The following is a 13300-nucleotide window of genomic DNA, read 5'->3' on the forward strand; positions in this document are numbered from 1 at the left end:
AATCTAAATCAAACAAACACCGTCCCCGGCAACGGCGCCATTTTTGATCGGGTCCGTTTCGTGTTCACAATTAAAGATGTGGTCGTTGGGTCACGGTCGAATCAAAACACAATTTATAACTTCACAAATAACTCTACAATTAGTAAAGAGGCAAGTAAAGGTCGGATCCCAAGGGACGGGTATTGAAATGAGATTTCTATTGCAACTAGTGGTGTCTAAGGGGTGTCACAAATTGGGTTGATGTAGAAGGTCACTAAACTAAAATAGCAATGAAAATAAACAAGCAAGATGAATTAAAGGGGTGTAAACAATTGATTAAAAGCACTAGGGTGTCATGGGATCATAGGGGAATCATGGGATATGATCATACAAACATGTTCTCAAATTATAAGCAAGCAATTATTGTTGTGATGGATTGAGTTGGGTTATATCTTACAATCCTAGGAAAGTTTGGGTCCCGGAGCCGAATCGATTAGATTGTACAACACCTACAAGTCGACTTAATCTTCCCTACTCAACAACATGCATGGTCTAATGAGACTCGAGTTGGGTTATGTCTTACAAGTCTCATTGAAAAGATAGGTGATGGTGGTAAATGCAAGGATTCATAGGCTTAGCATTTCATCAAACATAACATGTGCATGAGTTGAGATCAAAACAAGCAAGCAAATAAAATATGAAAGCATATTAATTTAAGCATGAATCATTCCCCATGTTGGTTTCCCCTAATCACCCATTTAACCCTAGCTAAGAGACTACTCACTCATTATCATGTTGATCATGCTAGCAAGGTTGTCAATCATACCAACAATATGAAACATGATGAATAAATGAAAGTAATTAACAATAATTAAAAAGGGATTAAGAGATTATACCTATTAATGATTCCAATAATAAAGCAAAGATAAAAGAAGTACTTGAATGCTTGATTGAGAGGTTGTCAATCTCCCAACAATAACCCAAATAATCTTCAATTACCCAAAATAAAGGATGAACAAAAGAGAGATTAAGGAAATAAAACTTGTATTAGAACTTGATTAATTGTTGATTACAATACTAAAGAGAGATTTGATTGTTATTAACTACTCTAATTATTGATAAGAATAACATGCTCCTCTAATTAGACTAATGGGGTATTTATAGTGGAAATTAGGGAGGATGCATTAGGGTTAACTAAGGGCTAAACTAGTAATTACACTTTTTAGATTGAGCAAGGAGGAGCCGGTATTTTTCGAAGGAAGGGCTTCTTTCTTCGTAGCTTGAGAAGAGGAAATCACGCCGTGTCTTTGGAATCCGGGCGGAATAAGGTCGGGACGGGCGGATTCTGGTGATGGGGTCCGAGCGGATTCAAGGGAATCCGGGCGGATTGTGGAGGTGGAATCCGAGCGGATTCGAGAAAAGCCGCACGGATTGTGCAGCTGGGGGACGGCCGGATTGGTGGCAATCCGCACGGATTGTCATTCAGCAAGACATCTTCTTCTTTTCTTCCCTTTTCTTCATAAATTCCTTGAGGATTTCCTTGGGGACTCAAGGATCCTTTCTCAACATTGCTCTTCTACTATAATATGTACAAAGGCCTTCTAATCTTGTCTCTCCTTGATGCTTGGTCATTGAATTCGATCAATTTAGTCTCGTTTTGCCATGGAAATGCAAGATTCTTACTCCTTTCCTACCAAGGGATCAAAATCTCAAAGAATATGCAAAATAAAGAACTAAAGATAAGAAATGACCCAAATATGCACTAAAAAGCATGGGAACAAGGCTAATTCGGGGGCTAAATATGCGCTAATTATGGTCACATCAAACGCTCTGTTCGAGGAAGATCCACCTACATCTCCTGCTTCTATTTCTTTAGCTGAGACAGTCACTTCTCCAGAAATTCCAGTCATGGCTGAAGAAGCAACTATAGCAAGTCATTCTGAGCCGACAGCTGAAAATCTTTACAAGGGGTTCGAATTACCTGGAGCTGATAGGAAATTCGAACCGAAGCCTTCCTATATCAACTTAGTTGAGAGGAACCAGTTCGGGGGAGCTGCAAATAAAGATGCAGCCAAGCATATGGAGATATTTATCGATTACTGCTGCTCTATACCCCCACCGACCGGTGTGACCCAGGACCAGATAAAGGAGACTATATTTATATTCTCACTCCGTGATGCTGCAAGGGAGTGGTACAGAGATCTAGACCGAGCCGCTCATGGGATCACCGACTGGAATTCCTTAGCCCTGGCATTTTACAAGAAGTACTTCTCTGCCTCGAAGACTAATGCCATTAGAGCTCAGATCCCGAGCTTTAAACAAGGGCCGGATGAGAATTTTCATGAAGCATGGGTCCGTTTCAAGAAGCTGGTGCGAACCATACCGCATCATGGGTTCGAAAAATGGAGTCTTTGCAATCGCTATAACGGGTCAGTATGACGATCAGAGGGCTATTTTGGATGCTGCAGCCAATGGCCGATTTGCTGAGAATATGGGAGAGACTAAGGGGTGGAAGATCATTGATGACTTAGCCACCCATAAAGCTGAGTATGGGAATTCCATGGGGAATCAAAGGAGGAGTGTTGAATCTCCTTCTGTAGCTGCACTTGAAGCTCTCACTGCGAGGGAGGAGCTTCAAAAGGAGGTATTTACCAAGTGAATGCTGTTTCACATGGTCCTTTCGTCTGTAGAAGATGTGGAGCTGAGGGACATGTCTCAGAAAATTGTCCTAGTCCCTTCGAGTCTTGTGTTGCCTTTCAACATTATAGGCAGACAAACACCTACTATGAGCCTAATGTTCATCCCAACTTGAGGTGGAGTAGCCAGAATGTTCTAAATCCAACTCCACCTCCGCAGCAGCAGCAAGCTTATGTGCCCCCTCATCATAAGCAACAACAATATCAAAAACCTCCCTATGTGCCGCAGCAGCAACAATCTCAAAATTCTGACTTTGCTGAGTTGAAGAATATGTTGCAAAAGGAGTCCCAAGCTAGAGAGGCCAGAATGAAACTTCTAGAAAGCCAAATTGCTCAATTGGCTAGCAAGAGTACCACTCGAGCTCCGGGACACTTACCGACTCAAACTGACCAGAAAGAGACCCTAAATGCCATTACCTTGAGGAGTGGGTCTACCCTGGAGGGGCCTGCTATGGTCGAGGATGCCCCTGAAAAGAATGAGGCGGAACCGAGTCAAAAGAAAGTCAGAACGAAAAATAGCAAGAACAAGGCGTCTACCGGTATATCGGTCGATCGACCGATGTACCCGGCGATCGGCCAAGTGCGAGTTACGGGCTTACAATCAGACCTCTGGAATCGTAGACCTCGGTCGATCGACGAGCAAGGTGGTCGATCGATCGAGGCCATCGCCCGATATTGAGAAATTTCGTCCTCCAATGCCCAATAATTTGAGAGACCATTTGTTTTGGGGTACGACAACTCCGAAAGTATTGGGGCAAGACCCGAGTGCTGATGGGTCCGTCCCGATTCCGAAGTACGACCCAATGTCGATCAATGGTTCCTATTTGAGACGGTCTGAAGAGGGGTCAAGCTTCAATAAGGAGAAGTTAATGGACTTCCAGCCTAAGTCCACGGATGCCGGCATGCGAGACTTAGAGGAGAGGGCTAAGTTACTTCTTTCAGCCCCTTATCCAGAGAGACTAGTGCCGACAAAGGAACATGTATCTTTCAATAAATTTGAAAATGTTGTTCGTAGTCTTAACGTACAAGTACCTTTCCTTGAATTAGTGAATCAAGTGCCCGCTTATATGAAGTTCATGAAGCAATTACTGTCTAAAAAGAGGTCACTTGAAACAGTGCATAGTGTCGCACTCACTAAAGAGTCTTGTTCTTATTTGTCTCACACTGCACCCCATAAGCTAGAGGACCCAGGTAGCTTTTCCGTTCCTTGTAATATAGGTACCTTCTCTATTGAGAAGGCATTATGTGACCTAGGAGCTAGTATTAGCATCATGCCCTTGAGTCTTGCTAGAAAGTTAAAATTGAATAGGTTTGCAGTTACAAACATGACCGTTCAGATGGTTGACCGATCCGCGGTCCAGCCTATAGGAGTCCTAGAGGACATCCCTGTGCAAATAGGGAAGTTTTTCTTCCCTGTAGACTTTGTGGTCCTAGATATGCCTGAGGATGCCCACATACCTATCATTCTAGGTAGGCCATTTCTGCACACTGCTGGTGCAGTTATTGATGTTGGTTCTGGGACCCTGACCTTCAAAGTGGGGAAGCATTCTATTGTCTTCGCCCGTAGCATACTAGGAAGAAAGACCCCATGTGGCCTGTCACCTGTAATACGGTTTCTGAAAAGAAATCATACTTTGTGCTTCCTGATATGCCTGTCTCTATTCCTATTCTTGTTATAACACCTCCGCCCCAGACTGGGAGCAAGAAGGAGGAAGATTCTGTTGTTTTGGACATTGCAGGAACTGGTTTGGGGAAGGAAGAGCCGCGGGTTGCTCCAGCTGTGAAGGACCAAATCGTTTCGAGAGGCGGTCTTGGATGCCTGAGTTATGGCACTGATGAGGAGCTTGAAGATGAGCCCGCCAAAGTGAGACAGTCCGACTTGGACTTTGATGAGCCGGAAGAGGTCATTGATTGGGGAGATGACAAAGCTGTTGATCCGTCAAGCTCTACGGATGCTGAAGTTGAGAAAGGTGCAGCTGAGAAGATGAGCACCGTTGAGGCTACCTCTTGTAGCCAGAAGCCGATGAAGTGGGCCATACCGTGGCCGTTCTTGATCAAGTATTAGTTGATCACATGCCTTACAAACATTTTATTGCTTTTTAAACTTTTTTTTTATTGCTTTTGTGTGCGCGAGACTTCGCATTTATTTTTGTTGCTTAGGATTTTTAAGTACTTTAGACTTTACTTTGGGTTTTGTGCAATTTTGGGCGCGTATTATTGTGCACTTGCAGGTTTTTAGACCTCATTAGCTCAAGTAATTGAGCAAATACGAAGAAATCAGAAGTTACAGCAGTATTCCCAGTCGATCGACTGAGCTATGTGGTCGATCGACTGGTCTGCAGTTTCCAGGAGCTACTGTTCCCTTCACCTTGGTCGATCGACTGAGTGATGTGGTCGATCGACCGCCCTGCACTGCTGTACTTGTTCACGACCTCTCCCCTGCTGTGTTTGGTCGATTTGCGGACTTGAGGGAGTTTTCTACTCCACTTTATCTTCCGTCAAATTATTTATTTCTTCTATTTTTTCTAACCTTGTGCACGTAATTACCGCTTCATTATTGCCTTCTCGATTTTATGCGTGGGTTTTGTTTGTCTTTCAGGTACTTATTAGTAGCATTGCTGGCTACTGAAACCTCCTAGCTCACGCTGGTTTGGGGAGGCTTCCTTTTGCTGCGCTTAAAGTCTTGTGAGTTCCCGATTTCCACTTCATGTCATAATTCTTTATTTTCTCGCAAATTCCCGTTTTCCATTTTTCTTCATTACATGATTTTGCACAATGGGGACATTGTGCGATTTGGTTTGGGGAAGGGTTTTGCGTCGCATATCATTTGCTTGCATTCACGTTTACATTTGTGTTTTGCATTATTTGCATTGTTTATTTCATTTCATATATATAAAAATTCAAAAAAAAAATTTCAAAAAAAAAAAAATTGAAAAATTTCAAAAATTTCAAAAAATTTCACGTTTATTTTAGCATATAGGTCGAGTCGGAACGATAGTATTTCAATGATGACATTGCATTTGCATCTGTTTTTGCCTAAGCCGTGCTAATTAACATGTTATTAGTAGAATCGTACAAGTGAATATCTACGAGTTTTCGTTAATTATTTGCTGAGTTTGAGACTTGACTTAGAATTTTGGCAAGCTACATCATATTTCTGAGTTTTAGAGCTTATAACTGGTGACACCTATGACCAGTTTACCTAGGATGTGAGTAGTACTCCTTATGAAACATGTTACATAAATGTGCATAAATATGAACTTAATCTGCTTAATACCTGTCTGCATTCGGTTTGTGGTTTGTTGACACATGTGGTAGAGGTTTCCCTTTATTCGTTTTGCCCATAAGCTTCACTCTGCCAAAAACAACCTTTTTGTCCCATTACTACATCCTACATTTAGCCTGCCCTTATCAAGCTAGTAGTCTATGTTCTTGGGATTGTTACTTAGTTTTTGGTAGCATTTGCTCTTATTGAGATTTTGTTGGATAAAAAGAATGAAGGAGGAAAGAAGTTCAAAGGAAAGAAAAAAATGATTCGAAAAAAGAAAAAAGAGTTATATACTGTTCAAAGCAGTCGATCGACTGCCAATTCTGGTCGATCGACTTGAGATTCGAAAGAAAAGAAGAAATCAATTCACATAAATTCAAAATCCTTATCTTATGGCGATTTTTGCTCCCATCTTGCATTAGTATCTTATGGGGAGTTGGTTGATTACTTATATACCGGAGATTGTGAGTTTTGTGCTTGCTATAGCACCGTTTCGTTTGATTATAAGCATGAAGAAGGATGTTGCCATATGGTTCCATTTTGGTACTAGCTTGATCACCTGTACCTCCACTTTCCCATAAATGTTTTGCCCCTTCTTACCCATACCTCACATATCCACATATATACCTCGGCATGTGTCATGGTCTCTTGTTGGTTGGAATGCATATGTACGGTTGTAGAGATTGTTTTCATATTATATTGCAGGCATATTCTTATAGGTCGTAGTTAGGTGAGAGTCTTTACAAAATGAATTCTTTCTATCCTCTTATATATTCACCTGTGCTTATGTGTGATATGAGCGACCCGTGAGAGTCCAATTTGATAAGTCTCTATAGTTAACGGTTCAGCAGTTTTTAACGACCTTATAACTCGTGTGCATGATTCACATTGCTAATTGATTGTTAGTCATTGCATTAAAATGGTTTAGGCTTTACATGTTGTAATTCGCTCTGAGATTGAACTCGTTCCATTAGGTCATTAGATCGAGTTTAGTTCTTGCTTGGGGACAAGCAAGGGATTGGTTTGGGGAAGTTTGATGCGTGTCATTTATATGATGTTTTACACCTCATTTTACACGCATTTCAGAGCTCATTTGTGTAGTTTAAGCTACCATTTCCCCTATTTCCGTCTACTTTCGTGTTTTTGTACATTATTGCAGGAATGTGAAGAATTCAATGGAAATTTAGCTAAATCCGTCCCCCGAGTATCCTGCATTGCATGTGACGTGAAGTATTCACTTAAGGAACGAGCTTGGTGCGCATTTCAAGGCCCAAAAGATAAATCCACGAGATTATAGAAGTCAAGTACCAGCTAAAGCAGTCGATCGACCGGTGCCCTTAGTCGATCGACCAACTCACGGGATCCAGAAGCTACTGTATACTGCATCCCAGTCGATCGACCGGTCCCAGCAGTCGATCGACCACACCGCTACTTCAGACGAGAATTAAAAGATCGAGGAAAAGCAAGCCCATTGTGTTTAGGTTTTGATAATAAGTGTTGCGCATATTTTCTATATAACGTAACCTAGAACATCAGAATATGGATGGATTTATTATCTAAGTTTTACATTCAGCTTTATTAGTTTTAGAATTTCAATAATTAGGGTTTGGAATATTGGTTTGCATCGGATTTTCGTTCGTACTTCTAATCATTCCGTTACAATTCCTCTGCAATTTCGGTATTCTTTATGTTCTATTTCAGTTCATCTTTATTGCATTGATAGTATAGAAATTGCTAGTTAGATTCCAAGCCAATTTTATTGTTTTATGTTATTTATTTATCTTTCCGTATCAATCATGAATTCAGTAGATTTAATAGTCAATCTTATTGTCATTATCATTCTTAGTATGAGTAGCTAATTTATTCGTGCTAGGATGTAGGGGAAATATAGTGTAGGCGGCAATAGAATGAACACGGCCTGAATCGGGTGTCAGTCGATCGACTGGCCACGTGAGGTTTTACCTTCGTTTTAATTGTTTTAATTCTTTATTTGACGAATCGAGTGCACACGACTAGTTGAATGTTTAGGATTCGACTGACCCATTAGATCGAAAGATAGGGACAGTTGATTGACCACCAATTAAAATGACTAAACTATGCTGAGATCGAAAGATAGGTAAAGTTTAGATTATTAGTCACTTTTCAGGACGAGAGTCAGTATTAGTGATATTAGGGACTTATAGCGAGATCGAAAGATGCTATCTGTTGAGAGTGGACCGAGAGGACCTCTTGTTTTCCCGCCTCATGTGTTTGATTTAGACCGACTTAGTTTGCTGCCGCCGAAACTATAGTGAACCGACCATCCTAGTACCCTTCTTTATATTTGATTTAATATATTTCTTTAGTTTAATTTTTATTGTTATTAGTGTGGACAGCGGGCCGCCCACGGGGGCGCTTGGTTGAGAAACGAGGGACAAGCGTTTGCATTTTGTATGGAGTCGCCACCAATTTTTATGGGAAATTGGAACCGTTCGAATACCTCGTGTCATGTCAAGACACAAAGTAGTGACATGAACACTAAGCAATCGTTACCCTTAGCATTCTATGTCTAGAATGACTCTCGTGGATGCCAATGAACACGGGTGCTCACGGAGATCTGGAGTAAGGGGTGAGGGTACGTATTAGGAAGCTCTTTTGATCGAACACCTAATCCCGCCCGCCTCGATAGCGGCCTCTACTAATGATTAGGGAGTTTATTCGTACTTGATATATCGTCGGCTATATGCATGCAATGCAACATCCAAGTTTTAATCCTAGCATGTGAGAATTAATACTAAGTCGGTAGACAATTAATTAGCATACAATTGGGTCGAAGTTGGATTTAATGTCGATTTACATGTGAAAACATACAAACAATGAAAGAAATATAATAAAAGAAAATTACAACAACGAAAATTACATTAATTACAAAGGAATAGGCGATTTATGTCGAAAATACCTTTAAAACGGATAATTTGAGAAAAAGAAATAAAAGAATAAATCACGACAAATCAGAAGGTGATAATACGGATATTAGTGAATTAATACGTAAACTAATTAAACTACGTCAAGGCAGAAACGGAGTTCAGAGACAGAACTCATCCTGGAACAGGCGCAGCAGGCACTGCGCCCTTTGGAAGAGGCGCAGCAGTTGCTGCGTCTGTTCCAAGGGTGAGTTCTGGCTGTGAAGCCGGAACTGCAAACCGTTAATGTTGATTAGTAAATTCATGGATCGATTAAATTATCTACTCGGATGAAAGTAATTAATGGATTATTTACATACGATTGAGGTCATAAAACAGTAAAACATGGATGAGACGGAAATTAAACGGACTAATTATGTGAAGGGTCGATGTTAATGAATAATTAAACGAACAAACTAATTAATTACTAAACATGACGAATATGGCGAATATATGACTAAACAGGTTAGAATGTATCAACAATAAATCCCAGAAACTCAATATGATGAAATTGAACTTCTAAAACTCGAATTGAACATTAATGACGAAAACCCGCGAATATTGGATTATAAGGGATTTAAGTCGGATTTATGACAATTAAAACATGTGAATGATGAATGAATAATATACATATGGATTATCATGACATTAAAACGAAGAATTAACAGACGAACAAAACAAAAGAAATATTTTTGATACGAATTACAGAGGACGGAGGAAGAAGAAAAGAAGCAGGAACTGCGGCAGCCTCACGAAGAGGCGCAGCAGGTGCTGCGCTCCTTTGAAGAGGCGCAGCAGTTGCTGCGTCTTTTCTCGACGTCTGTCTACTGGAAATCCGCAAAAAAGGTTTTAAAGACGGCTTTAGAAATCGGTTTTAATTAGATGTTTTCGACATAAACCTTACAATGATGATACGATAAAATAAATAACAATAAATAAAGAGGAATTATTACACCCTCAGACTTACATGTTGACGGAACGAGAAGAACTAAGAAGATCGATTAGTGAATGCTCGACGCGAATGTAAGGAAAGAATGCCCTCGTAAGAGGAAAACGATTTAACAAGTTGATTAATTAGATTGATTGAGTGTAGTGGTCAAATTGGTCGGTCATGCAACGGAGAGGTGGTACCGGAAGGATCCGAGCTTACGTGGTCGAATGTTCAAGCACGTTGGCGCCAATTAGTAAGAACGAAGTCTAGAATGCAAAGGGAGAAGAGAAGGGCGGACACTCGCGTGAGAAATATGAGGAACGAAAGCTCCTATTTATACTAATCACGTGAAGGTTTAGGGTTTCGGAGACTCTTTGGAAGTGAATCTCGGAAAGATATAAAAAAAGATACGTAAATCATGCAAAGAAGGGCTGGGAAGAGGCGCGCAGCCCATCTGCGTCTCTTTGGAAGAGGCGCAAGACTGGGTCTTGCGTCTATTCCCGGAGGTTTCCTCTGTTTAAGAAAGATTTCCGTGTTTAAGTTATGGTAGGACGGAATTAATTCGATTATCTTTAATATCTTATGTAAATATTACTGGATATTATTTGCCAAAAGATAAAATTTGAGAAATATGGAATAGAATTATCCTAACATTCCGAACATTCTCGACTCGGGATTTAACAACTATCGAAAAATGGAGACGGTTTTTGACCCGACTCAATGCACTCTAATTACTGCCAAAACGACCGTATCGGGACGTAGATGACAACTAAGAGGTTGACATTAATATTTGAGCAATCACTTGACGATAATCTTACGAATTGTCACAAATCGTTAAGCGGATCAAACATGCGGCCCAATCATCACCGGTGGTTTGCGAGAGGTGCGAAACGAGGTGTCTCTGAGCCCCCACTTTGACGAGGCTTGGACAAGGCGAAAGTCAAAGTATAGCCATCAGTCAATCAAGATTACAACCTGACGACTATGGCGACGCGAGGCGGCTCAAGGGGTCTGAGCCAAGGACCTGTCGTCGGAACATTTTAGAGTCTGTCGACTATCGGGAGGGTCGTTTAAAGTCCATTAGACTACGTAAGGAAGCTCGCCAGCCATAAGAAGAGACCATACCTGAGACTTAATCGAACTTCGCGGGGAAACAAGAAATATTGAAAGCAGCAGGACGTCGGTAGAAACTGCTGAGGGAATCCGCTTGCGTCGGTCTCAAGCGAACTCTGGCTGGGTGACCATATTGATGACTTTGGGGAATCTGCTTGTCTCTGTCCTCAAGCAAACTCTCGTTGGGTGATTATTTTGACGACTAGGAACATCTTGATCGTCATGGGAGAAACTTCGAGTGAGCGATGATCGCAAAAATACTACTGCTACCGGATAAAATAAACTGAGCAATACCGCAAAATACTGCTGCGCGGGATAAAATGGGTTTGGACAATACTGCAAAATATTGTCGCGCTGGATAAAACGCGGGCCGGAACGAAAGAAAATCGTCGAAACGGACCAAAATGGTAAAATAGCATTGAAGAAAAGGCGCACCAAAGATGGGCCCACAAATAACGAACTCATAACGAACTTTTGAAAATTCGTATGGAGGGAACAAAAGGAAGAGGCGCAGCAAGAGCTGCGTCTCTTGGAAGAGGCGCAGCGCCTGCTGCGTCTTTTCCCCAATTTGGCAATTCTTGCGTAAAAACGCGAAATCAGAAGGTTTATTGTTCATTTTATTCGAAACATAAATCACTCCATTCTCTCTCAAATCTTCACCATTTCCGTCAAGGTTGGATTCAAAAGCTTGCTTTAAATATGACTAATCGAGGTATGTGTCTTAATCTTGCATTAATCATCCGTATTTGTCGAATTTTGAGTCGCAATGATTAGGGTTTTCGACCCATTTGATCGAAAATTTGGGGCTTTTCCCCCAAATGGATTTGTCTTGCCAAATTGATGCTAGAAATGGATAGTAGGTAATGTTAGGAACATAATCATGTATTTGCTTTGAATTTTCATCGGTCTTGAGCCCTTGAGCGAATTTTGAGACGGTTTTCACAGCTAGATCGTAAATTGCTTCGAAAATGGCCTTAGGATTGCCCATTTGTGATGAAATTTGATATTTGGAACCCTTGGATGATGGGTAAACTTCCCGTCATTTCGAATTTTGGTTGGCGACAACTTTTGCAGCACCTTTTTAGGGCATAACCGCCATTATAGCGAAATGTTTGCCGAATTTTCGACTTGAACCCGGGACTAGGCTTTGACTTAGACTTGACTTGACCCAATTTATCACATGAGTGATTGGGTTGGCGGGAATATGGCCAAGGATGGCCAAAAGACGATTTCCAGGGCTCCGAGGCTCGAAAAACTCCTTAACAAAGGTTCGCCGTCACGTGACGCGGCCTCGAATTCACTTTAATGTTGCGGGTGACGATGCTTCTACTTCGGGAGGACTCCCATGGATGTAGATGCTCGCTGTGGAGGAGGCTTTGGAGCAGCCTTCAACGCCGCGGTGATGGCCGCCGCGACGAGAGATTCCCGAGGAGGAGGTCGCCGAGGAGGAGGAGATTCCGAGACGGGCCCACCTCGGACGAGGGGGTCGTCAGCTGAGAGGGGCTCCCGCGCGGGCGGAGACTTGGGAGAGTAGGCACCTTGTGTGGGCTGCAGAGGGTCACTTGTCCTACAGATGCTGAAGAGCTTGGTAAATAGGAATTCCCTAACTCATTGCCTATCCCTTTCTATTTTTGTTCAAATTTCCTTTCAAATTTACTTAAAACTAAAGATAGCTTTATTTCGAATCATAATAGGAGGCCGGGAACATCAGGTCGTTTTCAGGGTACACGACGGCGATGGAGCACTACGAGCGGCTGTCGGCGGAGGAGAGAGCCATGATCGAGCGCGGGGCGTTCGGTCCTCTGGTTCAGGTTTGGAGGGATATCGTGAAGAGGAAGTTGCGGGCCAACCTTAGCCTGGTTCGCGCCTTCTTGGATCGATTTTGGGATACGACTTCCACGTTTCACCTGCCTTTTGGTGAGGTGGGAGTCACCTTGGAGGATTACGGCATGATTTCTGGTCTGCCGTGCGGGACTGAGGAGATGGTGTGGCCGGAGACTGGCATGAGGGCGGATTCGGCCGAGGCGAGGAGGTTGATTGGCTGGAACCTGTCGCCGAAGGCTGTCAAGCGGGTGCGGGTTTGGTACCAGTACCTATGTTCGAGATTACTTTGCGGGAAGACCCCAGACGGTGGTGATTGATGGGAGAGAGACTCCTCCTCCTCCTTGTACAAACCGAGCAGGGCTGTCTGGCTTTGGTGGTTCTTGTCTTCGATTTACCTCGGAGACAAGGGCGAGAGGCTATCGACGAAGCTTCTCCCCTTTCTTTCGACCCGAGCTCCCTAGGGCGTTGGGACTGGTCATCACTGGTTTGCGGTCCTCATCCGCTTTATGAGGGCCATGGTTCGTCCGGAGTTGATGGAGAAGGGGAC

General features: G+C 42.4%; 1 non-coding gene across 1 annotated transcript; it reads right to left on the bottom strand.

The window, feature by feature from the left end:
- Positions 1-2268: 2268 nt before the first annotated feature.
- Positions 2269-2375, bottom strand: LOC141598044 (small nucleolar RNA R71). Its single transcript, XR_012523247.1, has one exon. It is a non-coding gene; the product is annotated as a small nucleolar RNA R71 (small nucleolar RNA).
- Between the last annotated feature and the right edge of the window lie 10925 nt (positions 2376-13300).

This window comes from Silene latifolia, chromosome 8, assembly GCF_048544455.1.
Source record: "Silene latifolia isolate original U9 population chromosome 8, ASM4854445v1, whole genome shotgun sequence".
Taxonomy (NCBI): Eukaryota; Viridiplantae; Streptophyta; class Magnoliopsida; order Caryophyllales; family Caryophyllaceae; genus Silene; species Silene latifolia.